This window comes from Cimex lectularius, unplaced genomic scaffold (assembly GCF_000648675.2).
Source record: "Cimex lectularius strain Harlan isolate CLEC.00 unplaced genomic scaffold, Clec_2.1 scaffold272, whole genome shotgun sequence".
Lineage (NCBI taxonomy): Eukaryota > Metazoa > Arthropoda > Insecta > Hemiptera > Cimicidae > Cimex > Cimex lectularius.
This window is the reverse complement of record NW_019392910.1, coordinates 366716-388055: the sequence shown is the minus strand read 5'-3', so window position 1 is coordinate 388055 and position 21340 is coordinate 366716. Positions and strand designations below refer to the sequence as shown.

The window sequence follows — 21340 nt, the reverse complement described above, 5'->3', positions numbered from 1 at the left end:
CTTTTTGATTTGATCCGTTAAATGCCTTCGACATCGTGTTCCCTTCCCACGGCACCGTCGATTTGGAACTTATTAAGGGGTTTGTAAATGGAATTCTTTAAACCGGTATAACTCTTTCAGCAAGGATGTGAAAAATGCGAGATGGTGCGGGCCAAAAACAGCTCCGATGATTGGAAAAATTCTAAAAAGACTGATTTGGAATGACAAACCTGAAAATCCGCATTGCTGGTTTTTAAAGTCGAATGCTACTATAAGAAATAAAATTTAAAACGTACCGCCAATCTATTTATCTATTTCTCTACATAAATATCGATATATTAATATTTTCTCTATAATACTACTTATCATTGATCTACCTTCTTTTTTATTTATATTTTCTATCTAATCTATCTTAAACGTCCTTTCTACAAGCATATGCTCTTATGCTGATCTGTATGAATTTTCATTATGTTAGTACATACGTTAATTGCCCATCGAATAAAAATGAAAAAAGTAAATATTCCTCACCAAGTTAATTATTTATTATATGTTTTTCGAAGTTATAATTGGCCGTATCAATTATTTTAATTAATTATACTTTTAATCTTATGTTTTGGTTGAGTTGAAAAAGAATCCCGCTCGTGACACTTGCTTTTTCAACTGCTTCTCAAACAAGACCTTTGATTAAAAGTGTAATTAATTGAATTAATTATTATAAAATGTAGTGTTAATTTTTTGAGTTCACCTTAAATGAATCGTTATAAAAAAACAAGTAACTGTGATAATAAGTTCAACCTTTTCGCCTCACGGGGATTTTTCTTTTTGGACAGAACAGTGAACCGGAAACTCTTGAAATGACCGAATGAAATGTGGAACGTATTGGAAATATTTTGCTAACTTGTGACACGATAAGTCCACGGCTTGGCCGAGATATCCCTAGGGACCTCCCTCCGTCCTGTAATTCGTCAGACATGACGGGAATCCTGTTTCCAATCGGCAAAAATCAACGCCACGGCCAAACTAAGTCCCCTGGCCGAAGTCCAGGTTTCCCTTTCGCCTGGCCGCTGAACCTTGTTTTTGTTCGCAGTGGTTCCAAAAGCGATTTTTAAACGATTCTATTTTCTCCTTTTTTTCCTTTTTTTGGCTCGTCATACATCAGTGTAGTACGAATCTCTCGTTAGCTTTCCTTCGACATTTACATTTTTTTAAAATTATATTATAGTTATCTTAAAATTAAATAAATACATTTAATTTTTGGGATCTTGTTGGTTGACGTTTTTAAAATAAATGATTGAGAGGGAGAGAGAGTGAGTGAGTGAGTGAGTGAGTGAGAGAGAGAGAGGGGGAGAGAGAGAGAGAGAGAGAGAGAGAGAGAGAGAGACAGACAGACAGACAGACAGACCGACCAACAGACAGACAGGCAGACAGACAGACAGACAGAAAGAGACGGACAGATATCCCTACTAGTCATGCTTCCTTTGCCGACGACACAGCTAAGCTTTGTTGTTTCTTGTTTGTTGTTCTGGTTGTTTGTTTGGTTGATTGTTTCTGGTTCAAAAATTTCTTAAGAGGCTTCCAGCCAAATATCCAGCAATTAGCTGAATGGAATAATCTCGTCTCTGGGTTTATTTAATACATATCATACGTGTGTAAAAAGTTAAAAAAAATAGTTTTTATTAAATTAGCCTAATTATACTGTGAAGAAAAAGATTTAAAAAATATTTACAATAAAATGAAATAAAATCTTTGTACAATCGGATTTTATTAAGGCTTGAGTCTTCGGAATGAATCCAAAGACAGAACTGACAGTAAATCTAGGGAAATATCCTAGTTTTCCAGTCTGCAAACATATTGATTGAACACTGCGCCAGGAAAATATAAAGGCTAGGGATACATTCCTGGAAGATAACTACCTTCTCTGACAGTCAGGCAGCACTGAGGCCCTAGCCTCATACGAGGTGAAGGTAAAGAGGATTGGAATTGCATGGAGGCCATGACAGAAGTCAGCGACCCTGACCCTGGGGGCATAGAGGAAACGAAAAAGTTGACATGTTGACCAACATGAACTCTCTAGCTCCTGAACCCTACTGTGGCTCTTAAAATGGATCCCAAATGAGTCCTAAACCTTGTGGAATAATTCCCTAATTTCGTGGTCCGCTTGACCAATTAATATATTGCAATTAATTAAGGTTTTTAGTTGAGATAAGAATGTCAATGGCAGGAGCGGGATTCGAACCCACGATCTTCGGCTTGTTACGTCGCTGCTCTACCACTTGAGCTATCGTGACCTCGATCCACTCGGACACCAACTTCCTATCACAACTCTCAGGAGGGAAAACTCAAAAGGTGGGGTTGAGATAGGAAGTTGGTGTACGAGTGGAGGTCACGATAGCTCAAGTGGTAGAGCAGCGGCGTATCTAGCCGAAGATCGTGGGTTCGAATCCCGCTCGTGCCATTGACTTTTTTTATCTCAACTAAAGACCTTAATTACTTGTCGAATAATATCACAGGTATGAGGCATGCGAAAAGAAGGGCCATCCGCAAGACTTAAAAAGGCTACTAGAAGACAACCGCAACCGAAACAGGACACTTCCTCTTAGGAAAGCACGTGCACCGGATAGTAGTACAGACAAAAGAAACAAAGTGCAGATACTGCCAGAAAGAGGAGGAAACCGCAGAACGCATTTTATGTTTTTGTGGAGGTGTATGAAGGTGGAGATTCTTGCAACTAGGACAGGAAAAGCCACAAGCAAGATCTTACACTAAGGAGCCACTGGCAAGGCTATGGGTGCTGCTTAACAATCTCAAGCTGGCTACTGAGTTATAAAAAAAACAGGTAGCACAATTGAGCGATTCAGGTCGAGGTGCAGAAGGCCTTGTGGCCACCACTTTTATCCCCAACCCTATCCCTACAATAGATTGAGAAAACAAAGAAATTGTTTGACTAGGCTATTATTACACTGTCTAAAACTAAAAAATTACATAATTACTTTAATAAGTAGATAAATACATAAATATATAAATAAATATTTTAACAATTATAATTAATTAACCTTATATTAAAGTGCGCTTGATCCTTCTATGTCCCAAATTTTTATGTTCTTTATTACCATGTATGTCACTATGTGCTTTGCTTTTTCTTCACGTAGAGTAAACTCTTGTATGTGGAGTTCAATGAAGGCAAATGCACTCATGACTCTTTTACTCTCTGGAACAAAACCATTCGTACAACATGCCTCAATATCCCTAAAATTGACTGTGAGGGCTATCTTGGGGACTATTTCGAGTGACAACTAACATCGATCCAACTCTCCCATACAAAAATAAGGGATAAATAGATGGTTCAGATTACAAATTAATAACAAGAAAATTACATGTATCGATATTAAACGGACTAAAACTTTATAAGGCTGAATCCTCTTTTGACGTATGAATTAGAAGCACGGTACACCTTTGAACCTTGCAACACCCAAAGAATACAGCCTTTCAAATCCAGTACTCAGAACCAATGTCAACGCTCCCGACCAGGTCTGTAACACCACCCTTTTTAATGACCTCCAAATACCCTTAGTTAATAACCTAATCCCCAACCAATTTTTCACAAGAAAATCTATCCTCACATCCAAAATTATTACCTCGATCCATGTCCAACATGAAAGACCACTTCAACTCTGTCAGGCTATTGAAGCGGAGATGACCACGAAACCTCCAAATCTTTCCTGATAGCAACACGGGTTGCTGGCACCCCTCATGATATTATAACAGTGACAAATAAGACAAATATTATATTACATACATTACTACAACTTCATACATTAGAAGAACCCAATGTGTAAAGTTTGTACAAATGGTATTAAAACATTGATATGGCAAAACACCAGTGTGGTTATATTAGTTTCATTTCTGTTCATTAGAATTTAAAATAAAAAATATTTCCAACAACTTTTAAACTGATAAATGCATAAATTATATACTCACACAGTTTTTAATTTCCATAGTTATGTAATAACAGGTATATAAAATATTTTGTAACTTAAATTGTATGTTGAAAGAAAAACGTGGAGTTTGGTTGATCCTAAGTGCTCAATGTTGTAAAATATTTCATATTTCATTTAACTGTCACCAAAATAATAAATGGTTATATAAAACGATATTTTCCTGGGAGTAATAAATCTAAAAAGACTTTAGAACGTAAGGGCTTTAAGAAGCTTGTTTATAGGCAATTTTTATTTATTTATGACTTCCAGACCAAAAAACTTTCGTGTTTTTACCTCATTCTTATCGAAGAACCCGAAAAAATAAATTCGCCGTTAGAACTGTCATGCGATTTATTCAAACGTCCCACCAGTATGTGAACAGATTCAGCAATATATTAACAATATATTATCACCATGGCGATATAAATTGGTCAGATCCTTTGCCGTCCGTCATCTGAAGGATTTCTCCGCTCGATTTGACACAGCGAGTTAGAATTTTATTACGTGGGTGGCATGGGCTGAATTAAACCGACCATTTGGCACCGAGGTGGGAAACGGTGAAAGTGCTAATGGCCTAGACGCTGCTACTGTGCTTGATCCTGTGTCTTTATTTTTACACCGTTTACAACCACGACCTGGGTTTTTACAACACGATAACATGCTGATCTAAGCGCTGGTGAAAGCTCTCTGAAGAAAAGAACGCCCCTTAAAGATTAACAATTTATGACGCGCAATTGTCACAAACATTAGCAAATAACCGATATCATTATAATCGATTATTAATTATTATCTCTTATCTTATACCCAGAACGAAATCGATCTATTCCTGAAAATGAACAAATGAAAGTTCAAGATTATTTGTTTGGTTACACATAAATAAATATAAAGTTGATAACTCCCCTCTTTCACTCTCTCTCACTCTCTTTCTCTCTCTCTCTCTCTTCTCTCTCTCTCTCTCTCTCTCTCTCTCTCTCTCTCTCTCTTTCTCTCTCTTTCACCCTCTTTCCCTTTATCTCTCAATCTCTTTCTTTTTCCTTTCTCTATCTTACTAGATTTTGTTCTCTCTCTCCCTCTCTCTTATCTTTCCGTTTATCTCTTAATCTCTTTCTTTTACTTTCTCTATCTCACTCTATTTAGTTCTCTCTCTCTCTCTCTTTCTCTCTCTTTCACCCTCTTTCCCTTTATCTCTCAATCTCTTTCTTTTTCCTTTCTCTATCTTACTCGATTTTGTTCTCTTTCACCCTCTCTCTCATCTTTCCGTTTATCTCTTAATCTCTTTCTTTTACTTTCTCTATCTCACTCTATTTAGTTCTCTCTCTCTCTCTCTTTCTCTCTCTTTCACCCTCTTTCCCTTTATCTCTCAATCTCTTTCTTTTTCCTTTCTCTATCTTACTCGATTTTGTTCTCTCTCTCCCTCTCTCTCATCTTTCCGTTTATCTCTTAATCTCTTTCTTTTACTTTCTCTATCTCACTCTATTTAGTTCTTTCTCTCTCTCGTTTTCTCTCTCTCTCGTTTTCTCTCTCTCTCTCTCTCTCGCTTTCTCTCTCTCTCTCGCTTTCTCTCTCTTTCACCCTCTTTCCCTTTATCTCTCAATCTCTTTCTTTTTCCTTTTTTCTATCTCACTCTATTTAGTTCTCTCTCTCTCTCCTCCTTCTCCCTCCCTCTCATATTTCCCTTTATCTCTCAATTTATTTCAATCTCTTTCAATTACATTCTCTGTCTCACTCTATTTTGTACTCTCTCTCCCTCTCTCATCTTTCCGTTTATCTCTCAATCTCTTTCTTTTACTTTCTCTATCTCACGCTATTTAGTTCTCTCTCTCTCTCTCTCCTCCTTCTCCCTCCCTCTCATATTTCCCTTTATCTCTCAATTTATTTCAATCTCTTTCATTTACATTCTCTGTCTCACTCTATTCTCTCCCTCTCTCTCTCCCTCTCCCTCTCTCTCTCCCTCTCTCTCTCCCCATCGGTCTCTCTCTCTCTCTTTCCCTCATCCTCTCTTTTTCTCTTTTCTTCTGCCTCCCTCTCTTACACATATGTACTTAGTGTTTTGCATCATATACAGTATAAAGTAGTTTTAGAAAAATACATGTAAACCACATGTGACATGATATAAATAAATTTAATTATTATGAAACTGTTAAGCTCACTCTTTCTTCAATTAGAGCGAAAGATTGTGGGATAAATAGATAAATATATGTCCGTTTACATTTTATATGAAACCTTACAACGATTTTCTATGTTCGATGTATAATTTCGTCCCCTAATCTATGTTCATCGATAAGACATGCAGGGTGTCAACTTACTATTGCTTCTTCCGATTTCCTTAAACCAACTAATTTTATGAAAAATGTCAAAAACCTTGTATATTGCACATAAAACACGTTACATCTGCAAATGAAAATGTTGGAATTTCTAGATTGAGAAGCTATTGAAGAAACTAGAATGGTAGGCTCATACGTTGACTCCCTGTATATTTGTGTTAATCTAGTGTCCCAGAGTAATAATAATCCGATACTTTATGGTTTTACTGTTCCCATCAGGGCAGCACGACCTCAAAATAAATTCACATAAATTATTATGATGATTTTTTCTCGCCACAGTGTGTGGTTCTTCAGTTGTGTACGATAAATTCATCGAAGTGATAATTCTAAATAAAACTACAACAAATTAATTGAAATTATTAAGTGAGCTTTAAAAAAGGACAGCCAGAATAAACGGATAGAAAAAGAAATGATCACAACTGAATAAATTTACTTAGATAGAAACCAATCAAAACAGTTTGTGAAATCTTAACCACGAAAACAACGGGCCTTTTTTTTGGCCATTGCCAGTTCAATTACCAGCCTAAACATGGTAAAACTGAGGCACATACCTGCCGATTCTATTTCTAAACAGCAAGGACATCGGGACATATCCTTCGTGACTACAGGGTATAAACGGCATTCATCTTTTCAGAAAGGCAATATTAACTTATAGAGAAAATTCACATTGAGAACCTATAAAGTAGTTGAACATTTTCCAGTGTATGGAAAAAACGAAGAAAAAATTCCAAATAAATCTTTTAGGTCGCAATGGAAGGAAGAGAGAAAAAGTCATCAGAGACCATGGAAAATAGGTACACACAATAAAGGATGGAAGAGCAGGAAATTTAATGGAACAGCAATATTAGCGCGCAATCGCCAATATTAGCGTGACGGACCCTGTTAACTGCTGAGTAATTGCCTGTCTCGAGTAAATTAGGAATGTTACTTTTAGGTATGAATTAACTCTAGCGATATTAAATCTAACGTTGATAAACCCCTTTTAGACCCTTTTGTTTAATTAAAAATAAACTTTTTGAAACATATGTACATATCGGAGAAGACTGTGTTTAAGAAGAAAAACTTTTCAGGAAGATTTGTTTTAAAAGATTTATTAACTAGAAAAATGAGATTTTCATAAACTTTTAAATCGTAACATAGTTTTATATTCAAAACTTTAGGTAAATCCACACAGGGTTCAATAAGCATTTAGTCATTTAAAAATTTCCTGAGACTTATTTTTTGTATAGCTAATTAGTTGTGTAACTAATTAATAATTAATTGCTTAAATATGTGAAAAGCTGGACGCATATTAGGTCGGTGGAGCGGCGCGGCGCGGAATTGTGAAGGTCCGCACACTGTGTAGGAACCACTCTCGGCCGCGTTGGTAGAATTTTCCCCCTCCATCTGACTAGCGCTGCGGTTTAGTGTCGATTTTGGATTTCCAGGAGTCCGCGCCGCGCCACCGACCTAGTGTGCGCCTAGCTTAAAAGTCGAAGCAATATTCTTCCTGTCTTCCTCGGACGCTTATAACCACCTTCAAAAGTTGAGCGGGAGTGCGCGAGGATTCGCCGGATGCGCAGCGGCTCCCGGCAGACGAGCAACGCGTGGCGAGCAGAAAAGGTGGCTTTTTTTTGTTGTCTTCGCCCTTGCTTTTTTTCCCCGGGGACCACAATTGGACATCATCTGAACTCGGCGGCCTATTTTCACGGAGGGAGATCTTTCTACACGTCGGAGTGGACAGGAGTTCGACGATTATTTATTTGCCAGGAAACTGTTCAACGAGCTGCAAGGGGTAACCTCGTGTCCGCAGAACATTTTCATTTTTATTTGTCCGTTTGTTAATTGATTTCTCAGTTATTGCCGGCATAACGTTTATTTTTTTTATTTTCTTAATTTTTACAAAAGGGCTTATTCAGCATTGTTTATTTTTTTATTATAGAAAGGATCCATACATATTTGTTTTATTTAATTTAAATTTAAAAAAAGGAATATTTATATTTTGTTCATTCTTATTTTTTCAACAAAAAAGGATTAAAAAAAAGATGTTTATTGTATTTACTATTGCTGTAGTACATTTTATTTGACCTGAAACAACTGTCCTGGCACCACGACAATTTTCTTTTATAAAATATTTTTAATTACCTTTATCATTTCTATTATACGCTCTAGAATCCCCTCCCAAGAAAACCTCAAGAAATCAGAATCCTGAAACTAGATGTGTAGTAGCTATAACGGGAAAGAAAGCCCCAAATAGAGTTTTGAAAAAGTTCGGTGCTACCAAAAGGTAAAGGGTAGTCACTAGGCACTCAGTAAGGGAATACTTCGTTGAGTGGAGTTGAGTGGAGTTGAGTGAAATGGTCAGTTGGTCACGAGTCAGTTAAGGCTAGTCCACGTTTGGACTCAAAGTTGCGCATCATTGTTGCGGGGCTGGATCTCGTTTGAATCGTTGAGCTCCCCTTGTATCTGGAGTGTATTGCGGGTCTACGTAATAGAAGATGTTGAGTCCCATCAAAACGCGATTCAGTGATACCATAGGGGTATTCAATATCTTTGGGTTAACCCTGTTAACTCTGTTAGATCCTGATAGATCGAGAAAAATGATGACGTAGGTTTGTAAGAATCGGTTAATTAACATGGTTTGATCTAATAGGCCAGAGCCAATGTTAGGTGTTAGGTCGAAAATGTAGTCACATTGCTATCCGTTAGGGCGTAGGTAACCAACATGGCGGCCATGAATTTAACAGCTGTTTTTTGTTTACAAGTATTTTTATTCTTAAATACGCATTAATTAAATCAGGCCAATACATTTCTTTTGTTAATTTCTGACCTGTTCTTATATTCTCATTCATAATAGATACACCTCCTATCCTATGAATTAGTAGGCTGTTAGACGTTAGGATACAAGTTAAGTAAGTCGGCACGAATTGAAGAATCATTTGTTAATCCTTTTCGAGTGCATTTCATTTTGAATGAAAAAGTTGATTAATTTTGTACTAACTTCAGGTATCTTATAATTTAACACAAAAAGAAAACCAAAACAAACAACAACAACCCTTCAAGGACTGTTATAGCTTTATTTTTGGGTATACCAATCGCCACGCGCAACATTGCGGAAAAAGTAACGTTTAACATGCTAAGAAAAGAAGGGGGCGTTCACGATCTTGGTGGGCATTTCTCCTATCGAGTCACACGAGTGAACAACTTACAAGCATCGTGAATACCCCTAATGTTGCGTAACATTGCAAGTATAGACCCATGTTCGGGGGGCAGACGCAAAGACACCAGTCAACCGCCGGCAGTTGAAACAAGTGCTACTTTCCTACCCCTTTTTTTATCAACAACATCGGGACTACCGAAATAACTTTAAAGTTAATCGAGGACTTGCAAATAAACGTCTGCTTGTGGGACGTGATAGTGTCCATTAAAAGAAACGTGACAAACGGAAAAAAATAATTTGTGAATTAGCACAAAAATATGATGTCGTGTCTTCAGAAATTAGAAAAACACACTCTAAAAAGTCAGTTTAAACGGGAACATAAAAAATTAGTAGAGGCTTAGAAATGTGGTGCATCTCCCAAAGCATGGCGTGGTTTGGAGTTGAACACCTTGTTTCTTCTACCCGCCAAAGAATCAAAAGAAAGTCGGAGCAATGCACTCCATTTGCAAAAAATTTGCAATATCTTTGGGAGACATCCTTAAAAGTTGACAAATCCCATTCCATCTTTTAGCCTTAATGTTCCAAAAGGTCGCGGCATGTATCATTGTTACTAAACTATTTTCGGACCAACCATCTTCTTGATTTCTTTTTTTATCTAGCTTTAACTAAATAATAACCATTATAAACACACCCAAAACACCCGCGAAGGCTAAACCTGAGACGTTTTTGAGGGATCGGCTTCTGTAGTGTTGACATGAATTATTGTTGCGGGACAGTCCCCAAAACAGATGCGTAACATTGAATCGGGGCTGTTCCCAACAAAGGCGCGCAACTTTGACCTCGTGTGAACTAGCCTTTTCAAATTATAGTGTAGAGTTAGTGCCTCGTGATTAGGTTTTGACTGACAGTTGCTAGGTCCAAAAATGGAGACGAATGGGCTAGATCTTTGTTAGATTTGGATGGATTTAGCTCGCTTTGGAGGTGGAGTATCTGGATTCGGCTGATATAACTCCTTTGTGGATTTTAAGCAGTTATTAATAAACGCTGTTTTGAAATGTGAAGACTTGTATTGCTTATTTATCACCCAATGAGAGATTCGGAGGAAAAACCAATCTTGACGAATATCGGAAAATTCGAAAGGTAGGTTGAAGTGGGAAGTTAGTACCGAGTGGATCGAAGTCACGATCGCTCAAGTGGTAGAGCAGCGGCCGAAAGTCGTGGGTTGGAATCCCGCTCATGACAGTGACTTTTTCATTTTCAACCAACCCCTTACATAAAGATTAATTAATTGAAAATACATACTTAAATTGTTTTGTAAGCCGTGATCTTTTAGGACTTTTCTACTATTGTCTCCTCCAGCTTATATCCCTACCGTCACACTATTCAAATAAAAACAATGATGATTCCATACTGTAATCAGCCTGACGAATCACAGCCCTGAAGGTATTTGCGGTCAGCGGTCTTATCAAGAACAATGGGCCTTTCCCGACCAGTTAACTGTCTAAAGGACAAAGGCAGGAAAGTAATCAAGATTATTTATTGATCGTGTGAAAGTTTTTCATAGATGGAAAGAAGTGCATTTACAGCTCGCAAAACACGAGTGAGAGCTATGGACGAGGAAAAAGACAATGGCACAAAAAACCGATCCGACGTCCTAATTCCACAATGCATAGCCCTCTAACAGCCGTGTGTCTTATTGGAATTTTCTAATTAACCACGTCATCCCGTCCCTTGTCGATGACCTGTTAATAGGTGGACGTGTTACAGTGGAGAACAAAAGGCTTGTTTTCACCTCGGATGTCTATTTTTCCAATAAGCACATTGTTGAGTGTCCAAATGCTTCTTTCTTTAAAAGTTCAAAAATCATTTATAAAAGTAAAGAAAATATCTAGGATAATATGAAATTGTGAGCAAAATTGATAAACAACAATTATCAAAAATTCGTCAAAATAAGAACATCAGGTTTGGCGGTTTTCTCTGTCATTATGACAACGTTTAAATTAATAAATTTGTTATGTTTATTTAATGAGAAACATATTAAATATTATTTGCGAGCTCACACCGTGATTTATATTGATTCCAACCTTTTTTTTATTTTTTAGGGGTAGTTGCAACTAAGAAAAGTTTATTTTTAAAGAATTAGCTTATAGACTGATATATATATTTTTTTAAATACCAGTCACAACGCTGACATTATATCCAATACTGGAACACAATACGAGGAATTAAGTAAAGAGGATGTCTCGAGGTTATCATAGTTTAAGGGAATCTGGCGGGTTGTGGGTATGGGAAAGTGCATTGACACCTGGGTTGTAGGGTTAGGATGGACCGAGAGCTTGGAGTGGACATTTTGGAATTGAGATCGTTTCAGTTCTTGGAAATTAAGGTGTAGCCAGCAGTGTACCTGGAGATATGGTATGGTATGGACTTAGGGAATCAAATTGCAGCAGCAACATCAATGACCTGATACTTCTAAGAAGAAGGATTGAGTCTATTGACTGAACGAAGGAACTAGAAAGGTACAATAAGCCGGAAGGCTGCAGTGCCTGGCGAATACAAACCCCGCTTCCTAGTAACCTTTTCCACCATACCATACGTACCTGGAGGACTCAGGTTAAGAGAGCCAACGGTGGAACACTATATGATGGATACAATGACGCGGCAGATTCCAAGATGGGAAAGCATAGAGATGATTGGGGTTGTATGGTTAAGATGGACCGAGAGCTTGGTGTCGAACTTTTGGAAGCTGGATCGTTTTCGTTCTTGGAAGTTAAGTTATAGCCAGCAGTGCACCTGGAGGAGTCAGGTTAAGAGAGCCAACGGTGGCACACAATTTGATGAATTAATGATCCGGGAAGTTAGAAATCGTCGTTTAAGGTGAGGTGCGGAGTCACGTAATGGTAAAGTATAGACAGGGCTCGGGTAATAGGGTTAGGATGAATCGAGAGCTCGGTGTGGACTTTCCGAAGTGAGATCGGTTCAGTTCTTTTACAAAACGAATGTTATGGTCATTGTAAAAGTGAAATTACTTGATATTTGATCAAATTCATAGTTGAGATTGGACAAATTGTCTGAGAACTTATAATCGGAAGGAGTAAATGCGCTGAGTAGTCGATGGCTTGACCAAACCCTACACCTAAATCCGAATGTCGATAGTAGTTGCAAGATTAATTATGTTTTGGCAGTCAACACCCATTTCAGTCCAAAAAGTCTTCCTGTTGTGCTCTGATAATATTGTCTCTTGAATCTTGTGTGAAGATTCTATGTCAGTCTGCTGTCTAGGCATATTCAGTGCTATGTACCTGACGAGTCTGTAGCACCTTGTTGTTGACGTTTAGGAGTGAACAAAGATATTTTTTATGGTAAATTGCAGAGGTATAAATGGTACAAAGAATGAAACCAAGAATGCCCCCTAGTAGAACGCCGGTCTGGATCTGAGTTCTTGTTGCAGCACCTCACCCTGAAGCAACGATTAGTACAGTAGGATTCGGTGATAAGGTACTAAGCAGTTGGTAAAAAGTATTTAAGTTTATAAGCCCCTATCAAAACCTTGGGCCACATCCAAAAACGCACCCACGAAGTATTTTAATTCTTGGGAGCGGAAGAAACGATGCCATCAACTCTGAAAACGTTGCTGGCTCATGGAATGATGTGAGTGGTAACCGATTGGTGAGAATGAATAATGCTTTTCGAATCTAGAATGTTTTCAATGGAATCTTGCAGATAGATCTGTAAGAAGATAGACTGATAGGAAGTTTTGTGACTTTGTGGACTGAGAATTATGACGAAACACCAAGTGCGGAGGTGAGTAGGTGTAGGAAATCGAGGTGAAAATACTATAACCGACTTAGGAATATTTCTAAGTATAATGTAGGTAATTAGGACATGCCCAGGAGATTCTCTTATGTAATGGGTAAATCAAGATTATGTAGTATTTATTGTGCATGAGGTGTATCATTTATATCTAGTAATGAATGCATCCTAAATGAGCTGCAAATATTCAAATCATATTTGAATATTTGATTACGACCAGAAGGAGTTGTCATTAGTTAAAAATGATTCGCGTGTTTTAATAATCGTTATTTGTTCTTCTTTTAAACTGCAATTTACCTTGACTACTTGGGTGTAAAAAACAATCCATTTCTAGGCATTTAAAAGACCGTTAAAATAAAAATACTTGAAGCTATTTGGTGGAATAAAGGTCATTGCTTTCAATCACCTGGACCTAGTACGTGGTGAATCAAAAACCTAGACACAATCATCTTTTATTACCCTTTTCTTGATTGTTTGAACTGCAAGAAATAAATCTTAAACGAAACCAGCGATTAATCTTAGGAAGCTAGGTCGGAGCTGTTAGATAGAAAGGGAAAAGTTGGAGTTATAGTTCGTTAATGTTTAAAGCCGGTCTGTCGAATTTTTCTCAAAGTTAACACTTATGTTATAAATTTTTATAAATCAAAATTACTGCCAACAAATAATTACATATATGCGGGATATTGAAAATTTCATTACAAATTGGAAAAGAAATTGATTGAAGTGTTCTTCCAAGAAAAGAGGATGATTGATCATCCTTTTACTTACCCATTGTTGAAAATTTTATTGATTACAATATTTTTAACTGCCACATTTTGTTCTATGTTCTCGTTTTTACAGACATAAAAACAAAAGATGTCGAAAAAGAGAGAAAGCATATTTTAGTCTGCCTAAACCTTGTACATTTTAAATAAAACATTGCTTCACAACCTTTTTAAAAAGATAGTTCCTACTCACAGTAAGTTGTTTTCAACTATTCGGATTTCGAGCCTACAGCTCATCATCAGGTTGAAGGAGCTCTACAACCACGTCCCTTGACATGAATTGTAAGACTGAACCCCCGGGCCCCCGGCCATCAATTCTTGTAGAGGGACGTGGTTGTAGAGCTCCTTCAATCTGATGATGAGCTGTAGGCTCGAAATCCGGATCGATGAAAACAACTTACTGCGAGTAGGAACTATCTTTTTAAAAAGATTGAACAACACTCTTACTCCGCCATTTATCTTTTATATTATTTCACAAGCTGTTTGTCAATACATTATGTACGGGTGTACGAATGGCAGAGATCGTCCCCGGGAACCGGTTTCTTTAAAGATTTTTAAGTACTCTGGGGTATAATTGATGGCCGCTGAGATTCGAACCCTGGATCTTTGATGATCACGAGGAGTTTTGTACAAGCATGCTTTTGGTTTATTTTTTAGTCCCTTGGATCAATTGAATTGTCTTCCTTCTTTTAAAAATTACAAGGTCGTTGACTGTCATTGTCACCGTGAAACCTTAGGTCATATCCCATTGAGCGGTTGTTTTGCATTGGAAGATAATATGAGCTGGAGTTCTGTCCTCCTCATTCATAACCTTCAAATTTTGGTCAAAATTGCATATACCCATTTTTTTAGGTTTTTTTTTTTCAGATACCAGTGACCGGTAAATTTTATCATTCTCCTAAGTTTTACCCTGTGTAACTATAACAGTGTTACCAGTTTTGGTGAGAGAACCAGGATTTTACTATGTCTGGCAACTCAAGATTTCATTTCTCCTCTTCTTTTGTAATGAAGGAGTCTATAGTCAAGTAGGTTCCTACCAATTTTTCTTCTGACTTCGGCTACTTATATCATGCCTGAAACTTCACTCCGCACGGACATTTCTATTACGCCAAAACGTACGTCTTGTTGATGGGTGTTTGATCAGTGAAAGAGGTGGTTTTGGAAGGTATGTTAAGATATGTTCCTTTTTTGACCTTGTGGCCATGAATGAGCCGTTCTCTCTGAAAGCCACAACTAGGAATCGTATGAGCGCTGTTACGACTGACACGTCCAAGTCATTATTTAATGCTGCTTTTTTGCCGCAATCATCCGTCCTTTTTTGCCATTGTTGGACTCAACCAAAAGTTCCAATTCCGAAAGAGCTTTGTCACTACAGTCTAAAATTGTGTGTTAGATCACCAATGATCCATACCGATCTTCAAATTCCTTTTGGCCAAGAATCGATATCCCTCTAAATCCTAATGAATTCCTTGCTACATTACGACACACCTATTCTTTCCCCGCATCAAAACTCAAACGTAGCAACTGCCTCCAACATCGAAGCCCTTCTAAACTATATCCATTAACGTTTTTCACTTTTTGTAGAAAAAAATGGTTTTACTCACAAATTTGTTATTTACAAATCTTTACCTGAATTTCTAGCATTAAACGGTCATCATCAGGTTGATAGTGTTACAAAGTCTCGATATGAACAAATATTGTAAAAGTAAACCTGCCGATCCACCGCCAACGCGATATTCCAATATTCCAACGAGAATACTTTAATACCGCTAATTTTGAACAAGTGAAAAACGTGAATTACAACACAACAAAACATTGTCCTAACTGTATGAAAATAATTTTAAATTACTGATTAATTTGTATGTTAAATATAATTTAGGTGCATGCTTAAAATGGGAGGTAAATCAAAATCTATTATATCTTTATGTTTTATATTTTTTTATTTCGAATTTCCCAAACCAATCTAGTTACATCCATTTTTGGAAACTGTGTAACAATCTAGATAGTTTTTAAATTCAGAACATTTGTTAGGTTTAAGCAAATTTTTTAATAATCAGAAAAATAGTAAAATTGTTAAACAAGATGGCTCATTCTTACAATTCATGACGTGAGACGCGCTTGTTCTTTCAATCTGATGATGAGCTTTAATGCCTGAAATCGGATAGTTGTAAATAACAAATTTGTGAGTTGAACAATTTTTAACAAAAAGTGAATCTATATACTCAACCCACCTTCATCATTTCTATTAATTTGCTAGTCAAAGTATTTAATGGATAAAAAAATTTATCAAACTACCTCCACTTATTTACCATCAGCCAGAAAACAAGAACTTTTAAAACTTTGATATAAATTAAGACTTTCATGCTCGAAAATCAACAAATCAATCTGGTTCAGTTCCCAATGCTTTAAATTAAACCTAACCCCAAAAATCTTGTTAAACTAAATAAAAACTGTTAAACTATCTTACAACGTGAATGCCATAAAACGATAATAAATACTGAATTACAAAAATTACTCAAAAAGATATAGAACGTTTTTACAAATATTTTGTTCACATTAGGCTTGCCTCATTATTATCTCCAGTAAATTGGGATAAATTCGATTTTGATACGCGGTCAAAAGTTAAGTTTATCATTTTATAAAAAACAAAACCGCAAAACACCACGGATAAAAAAATTAAAAACTATAACTACGATATACTTAAAAATACTCATAAAGACGAAACAACTCCAGTGAAAAAAAAATTATTGAGAATAAAAATTAATCAAATTAAATGTATCCTCATAATCTTGTCCTTCCGCCGTGTGACATTTCCAACACTTGAACAACATACCTATACGGCTGACATAGTAAAATATCTAGACATGTTTCTAGATAAAAGCTGACATGGAACCTCCACTGAAAAGACAGGATCTTAACAAACGATAGAAACTTTTTGTACGTATTCTAGACAAACGATCAAAATTTTCACTAACGAACGAACTGTTAATTTACAAGACAGTACGGCGACCCATCTGGACCTAGTGAATAGAACAGTGGGGCCCAATCAAACGTTCCTATTCCAAAAGAATACAGCCACTTCAGTCAAAAATTCACCAATGCGTTATTACGTCTCGAACCTTACCCTTCGCACTGACCTCCAAATTCCTTTAGTCAAAGAACTCATTCCATCAGAATACATACTAACCCACTTGTCCAAATGTTTCCTACAAAATCCTGCCGGACCAACCTGCCGGTTAAGATGATTAAGGGGCCTACTTAATAATTACTGGGTTATGTCGTCACTGGGCAATTCTACATATGCATATCTAGATGAAGACAAATTTCACTCAAATGAAATATTTAAAAATTGATCTTATTGTTTCCATATTAGTTCAGGGTTCTTTAGCTCTAAATTAATAAGTCTGGCACATCAGACTTTATCCATTTAGATGGGTCTTTGCTTGATCTTGCAACAGCAGAAGTCATATAAACCATCAGAGTGCCGATGTTTTTGAAAAAATGCCCATTTGTAATGCAGGGCCGCTGGATTCAAACTCGGGACCTTTACCTTACAGGATGAGCGCCGTGTCAAGGCCTAATTTGGCACAAAATTACATTGTGCCTGACTGTCAAGATATTTTGGTTGATATGTGTCCCCAGAGTTTTGGAGGTTAGCCCTATCACTTCTCAGTTATGGACTTGTATATTTTTATTTATACTTTCTTTATTAATTTCTCATTGGGCCGAACGACTTTGTTCATTCCTTTGTACCCGAGTATCCAAGATTCAAGATCATAACAGGATTCAACGTGTATTTTGCATTTTTGAGCCAGATGTTATTGTTAGTACATGACATATAAGTCAAATAGCATAATATTTCTAAATCAATCAAAATTTTCAATAACAGTTTATAATTTTAATCAAAATATAAATTTAAAACTTATAAACAAAAGTATTTAATTTTTACAGTTATTTCTGTATTTTAATGAATTTTCTTTGTACAGTAAATTTCAGGAGAATTACGTGTTTTTTTTATAATGTAGGAATTACTTTTTAAAAAACGAAATGTAAACACAGACCCAAGCGTAAACAAAACTGCATACTTACCTAATTTGATCAAAGGTTCAACATAATGCTAAGCATCCTTATGTAAATACTTCTGTCAAAGGTTACTGGGTACAAAGTGCTCTAAAATATATAATTAATCACCATATAAAATTTAAATACGGGAATATCTGTAAATCGGATTATTCAAATTCTATTCGAACGTGGAAGAAGGTTACATTCCAGGAGTGTCACGATAATCATCGTGATTCGTACGCAACGTTTCTGCCCCGTTGAACCCTTCGGCACGCGATAGTCAACGGCATGGGACATAAGAGACCCGACCACTTTGATCCCTGATAGACAGGAGGCCTATTACAAAATAATTAATTGGTAACCGAGTTTCCTGTTTAAGAGACCGGTTCTGCCCGTTAACTAAACAGCTCGGTTTGTTTGGGGAAGGGTTCCAGCCGGCTTCTTACCGATAAAGAGGGCAAACCGATTCCACCGTCGCAACAGGTGGGTTGTCTGCGCAAATCAAAGATACCTCGATTTATGCCTTCCGGGGATCGATGCCCACATCGTCGTCCATACCGGTTCCCGCATTTTTTTTCGACTTTGTGCTTTTGCTTCAATTTGAATGAAATTACCTGAAATTAAAGTATGAACTCGTATCTGGAACTGATCGTAATAACTCAATGAGCACCATGGGACTTGAACTTACCTGAAACAGAAAAATAAATTACTAAATGAAACTATAAAAATACCATGTAAACAAAGATTAAATATTAACAATTATGAAAGTATATTATATTTCTGGTGAAATTTCCTCTATGAGGTAATGAATTTTGGGTTTTTTCTTTTCTTACCATTTTAGTCATCGATGGACTCAATTGATAGATAAAACCTCACGTATCAAGAGTCCAGTCGATAGCTGGCCTTAGGAGTATCCCAATCGAAGTAAAGAGACTAAGAATAGGCCAACCGAGGTTTACCCACGGAAACTTCCTTATTAGCCAAAACCCCCGTATCTCTCTGGCATGTAGAGAAAGGTGGCTTGATGTAATCCACCTAATTTCAAGATAAATTCCTTTGTTCCATTGACAGAACGAGTAGAAAAGCTCTACACGAATTGTGCTTAAAACGGCAAGAAATCTTTGGTTCCCCTGTTTATATTTTTAGAGGAAAGAGTGCTGTTTTATTGTTTATAGTACTTTATAGATATCTAGTTTGTGTCCACTTGTGTGTGTAGAGAGAGTATGTATTTAATAGCGTAAATTTGTAGAGTGGAAGGGCCATTGGTGAATTACTGAGAACCTGGATTAGTTATAAAATAGGTGTAATGGATGATAGAGGAATATCAGATGTCCACCACCTGATGTGTCTAGGTTTAAAAAATGCATGCGTTATATACTGAAATCAGCTATTGAAAATAAAACCATCCATAGAAATCGGGTTTTCTAATAACTTAATACATTTCTTTCTCATTTTTGTTTTTGTTTTGATGCAGTGTTTTGAGCAGTTTTTCATTTTCAGAAGTAGGTTAAATAAGATGGGTGCAAATTTTTTCCCTTGTGTAGACCCAACCAACAATATTTTATTATTTCCTCCCCGATCAAAATAATTGTAAATATTAATAGTTCATCTCAACTGTTCGCATAAAAGTAATATACTATAACAAAGTAAACACTAAAATAATTAAACATTAATAAATAAATAATGTTAGTAAATTATCAAAAACATGACCCAAAGGAAGTAAACATCGAAAAATACACAGAATGTATCTTAAGTCTGACAAATTTAGCATTAAATCAACAATTCACTACTTTCGTGGTCCGCTTGACCAATTAATATATGACAATTAATTAAGGTTTTTAGTTGAGATGAAAAAAAGTTAAAGGCACGAGAGGGATTCGAACCCACGACCTTCGGCTAGATACGCCGCTGCTCTACCACCTAAGCTATCGTGACCTCGATCCACTCAGACATCAACTGCCCATCTCAACCCCATCTTATGAGTTTTTCCTCCTTTTGCCATTTTTCAAATGTCGTGTAATCGGTTTGGATTCTCGACGACAATTGAAATAGCCATTGAACGAGGTCGTGGGTTCGAATCCCTCTCGTGCCATTAACTTTTTTTCAACTCAACTAAAAACCTTAATTAATTGTCATTAAATCAACATATGATGTTTGTAATTGTTCATTTTAATTTCATTGAAATTTTTTTTCGATTTTTCCTCGATTATCGTTTTCTCATATAAACGTTTTTACGCTATATATACTCTTTCTCTTCTCTTGTCTTTGATCTCTTCGGGATATTGAAATGGCGCGAGGATGACAACAAGTTTACCGGGCTTTATGCTGTATAAATAAGACCTTTTATTCGATTCACGCCCGTTTTCGGAATTGCTACGAGGCTCGAAAAGGAAATGGGAAAATCGGAAAAGGTGTTTTCGTTCCATCACAATTTATCAGTGAGACCTTTCATAGTTGGAAGCTGAAAGTCATTAATTTTTAAAATTTGTTAACTTAAATCCAAATTTCAAATAATCAAATCAATCTCATTTAGTAGCAAAAATGTCGAAAGTCGAAAACTCCATCACTCTCACTCACCCTCTCCCTCTCACTCTCTCTTCCCCTCTCTCTCTTCTCGTTCTATCTTTTCTTTCTCTCTCGCTCTCTCTCTCACTCTCTCTCCCTTTTCCTCTCTTTTTCTTTCAATTCCTTGCGATTCCAGATGTCTCCTCTCATACACATTTTCATTATTGATCGCACTGTCTTTCTCACTTTCTCTCACCCACTCTTTTTTATCTAGCTATCTGCCTATCTATCTTACTTTTTCTTTCACTTCCTTTCTCTCTCTTTTGAACACATCTTTCTGTGTCTCCTTCGTGATAGTTTAGATCAGAGTTGCGTAAATAGCTGTAAGCTGAATAATTGTTGTACCAAAAAAAACTTTGAGGTTAATGCTCTCGAAATATTTGTTTTTCAAATAGATAGTTTATTTTTATTTTTTCAATATTATTATCCCGTTATGCGAACTTGGTAACCTTATTGTAAAATGATTTTCAGGAAGTCGAACTCATTGAAATACCAACGGGGTGATAGGTTCACGCCGAGGTATATAATCGGATTAATCTGACCCTGGGATGAACGAGTTCTGCAGTAAGTATTGCGGTAAACGATATCCAGTTTCTTATTTGATGCTGATGTCCGACAAATCTTTTACTGATTCAATCTCTCTTGATCAAAAATAATTGAGTTTGATTATTTTTCTTAATTGTTGTTATTAAAAAAATATTATGGTAAATTGCCGTA

At 36.5% G+C, this 21340-nt stretch overlaps 1 protein-coding gene across 4 annotated transcripts in view; it reads right to left on the bottom strand.

Annotated features, from left to right (window-relative positions):
- Positions 1 to 21340, bottom strand: part of LOC106669148 (serine proteinase stubble) — a 302112-nt gene that overhangs the window by 136138 nt on the left and 144634 nt on the right. Inside the window, exon 1 of one of the 4 annotated variants that reach the window (XM_014398449.2) lies at positions 18505 to 18630. The exons of the other annotated variants lie outside the window; for them this stretch is intronic. The gene's annotated coding sequence lies outside the window, so the exon portion shown is untranslated. Of the gene's footprint in view, positions 1 to 18504; positions 18631 to 21340 lie in introns of those variants that run through there. 4 annotated transcript variants of the gene reach the window in all.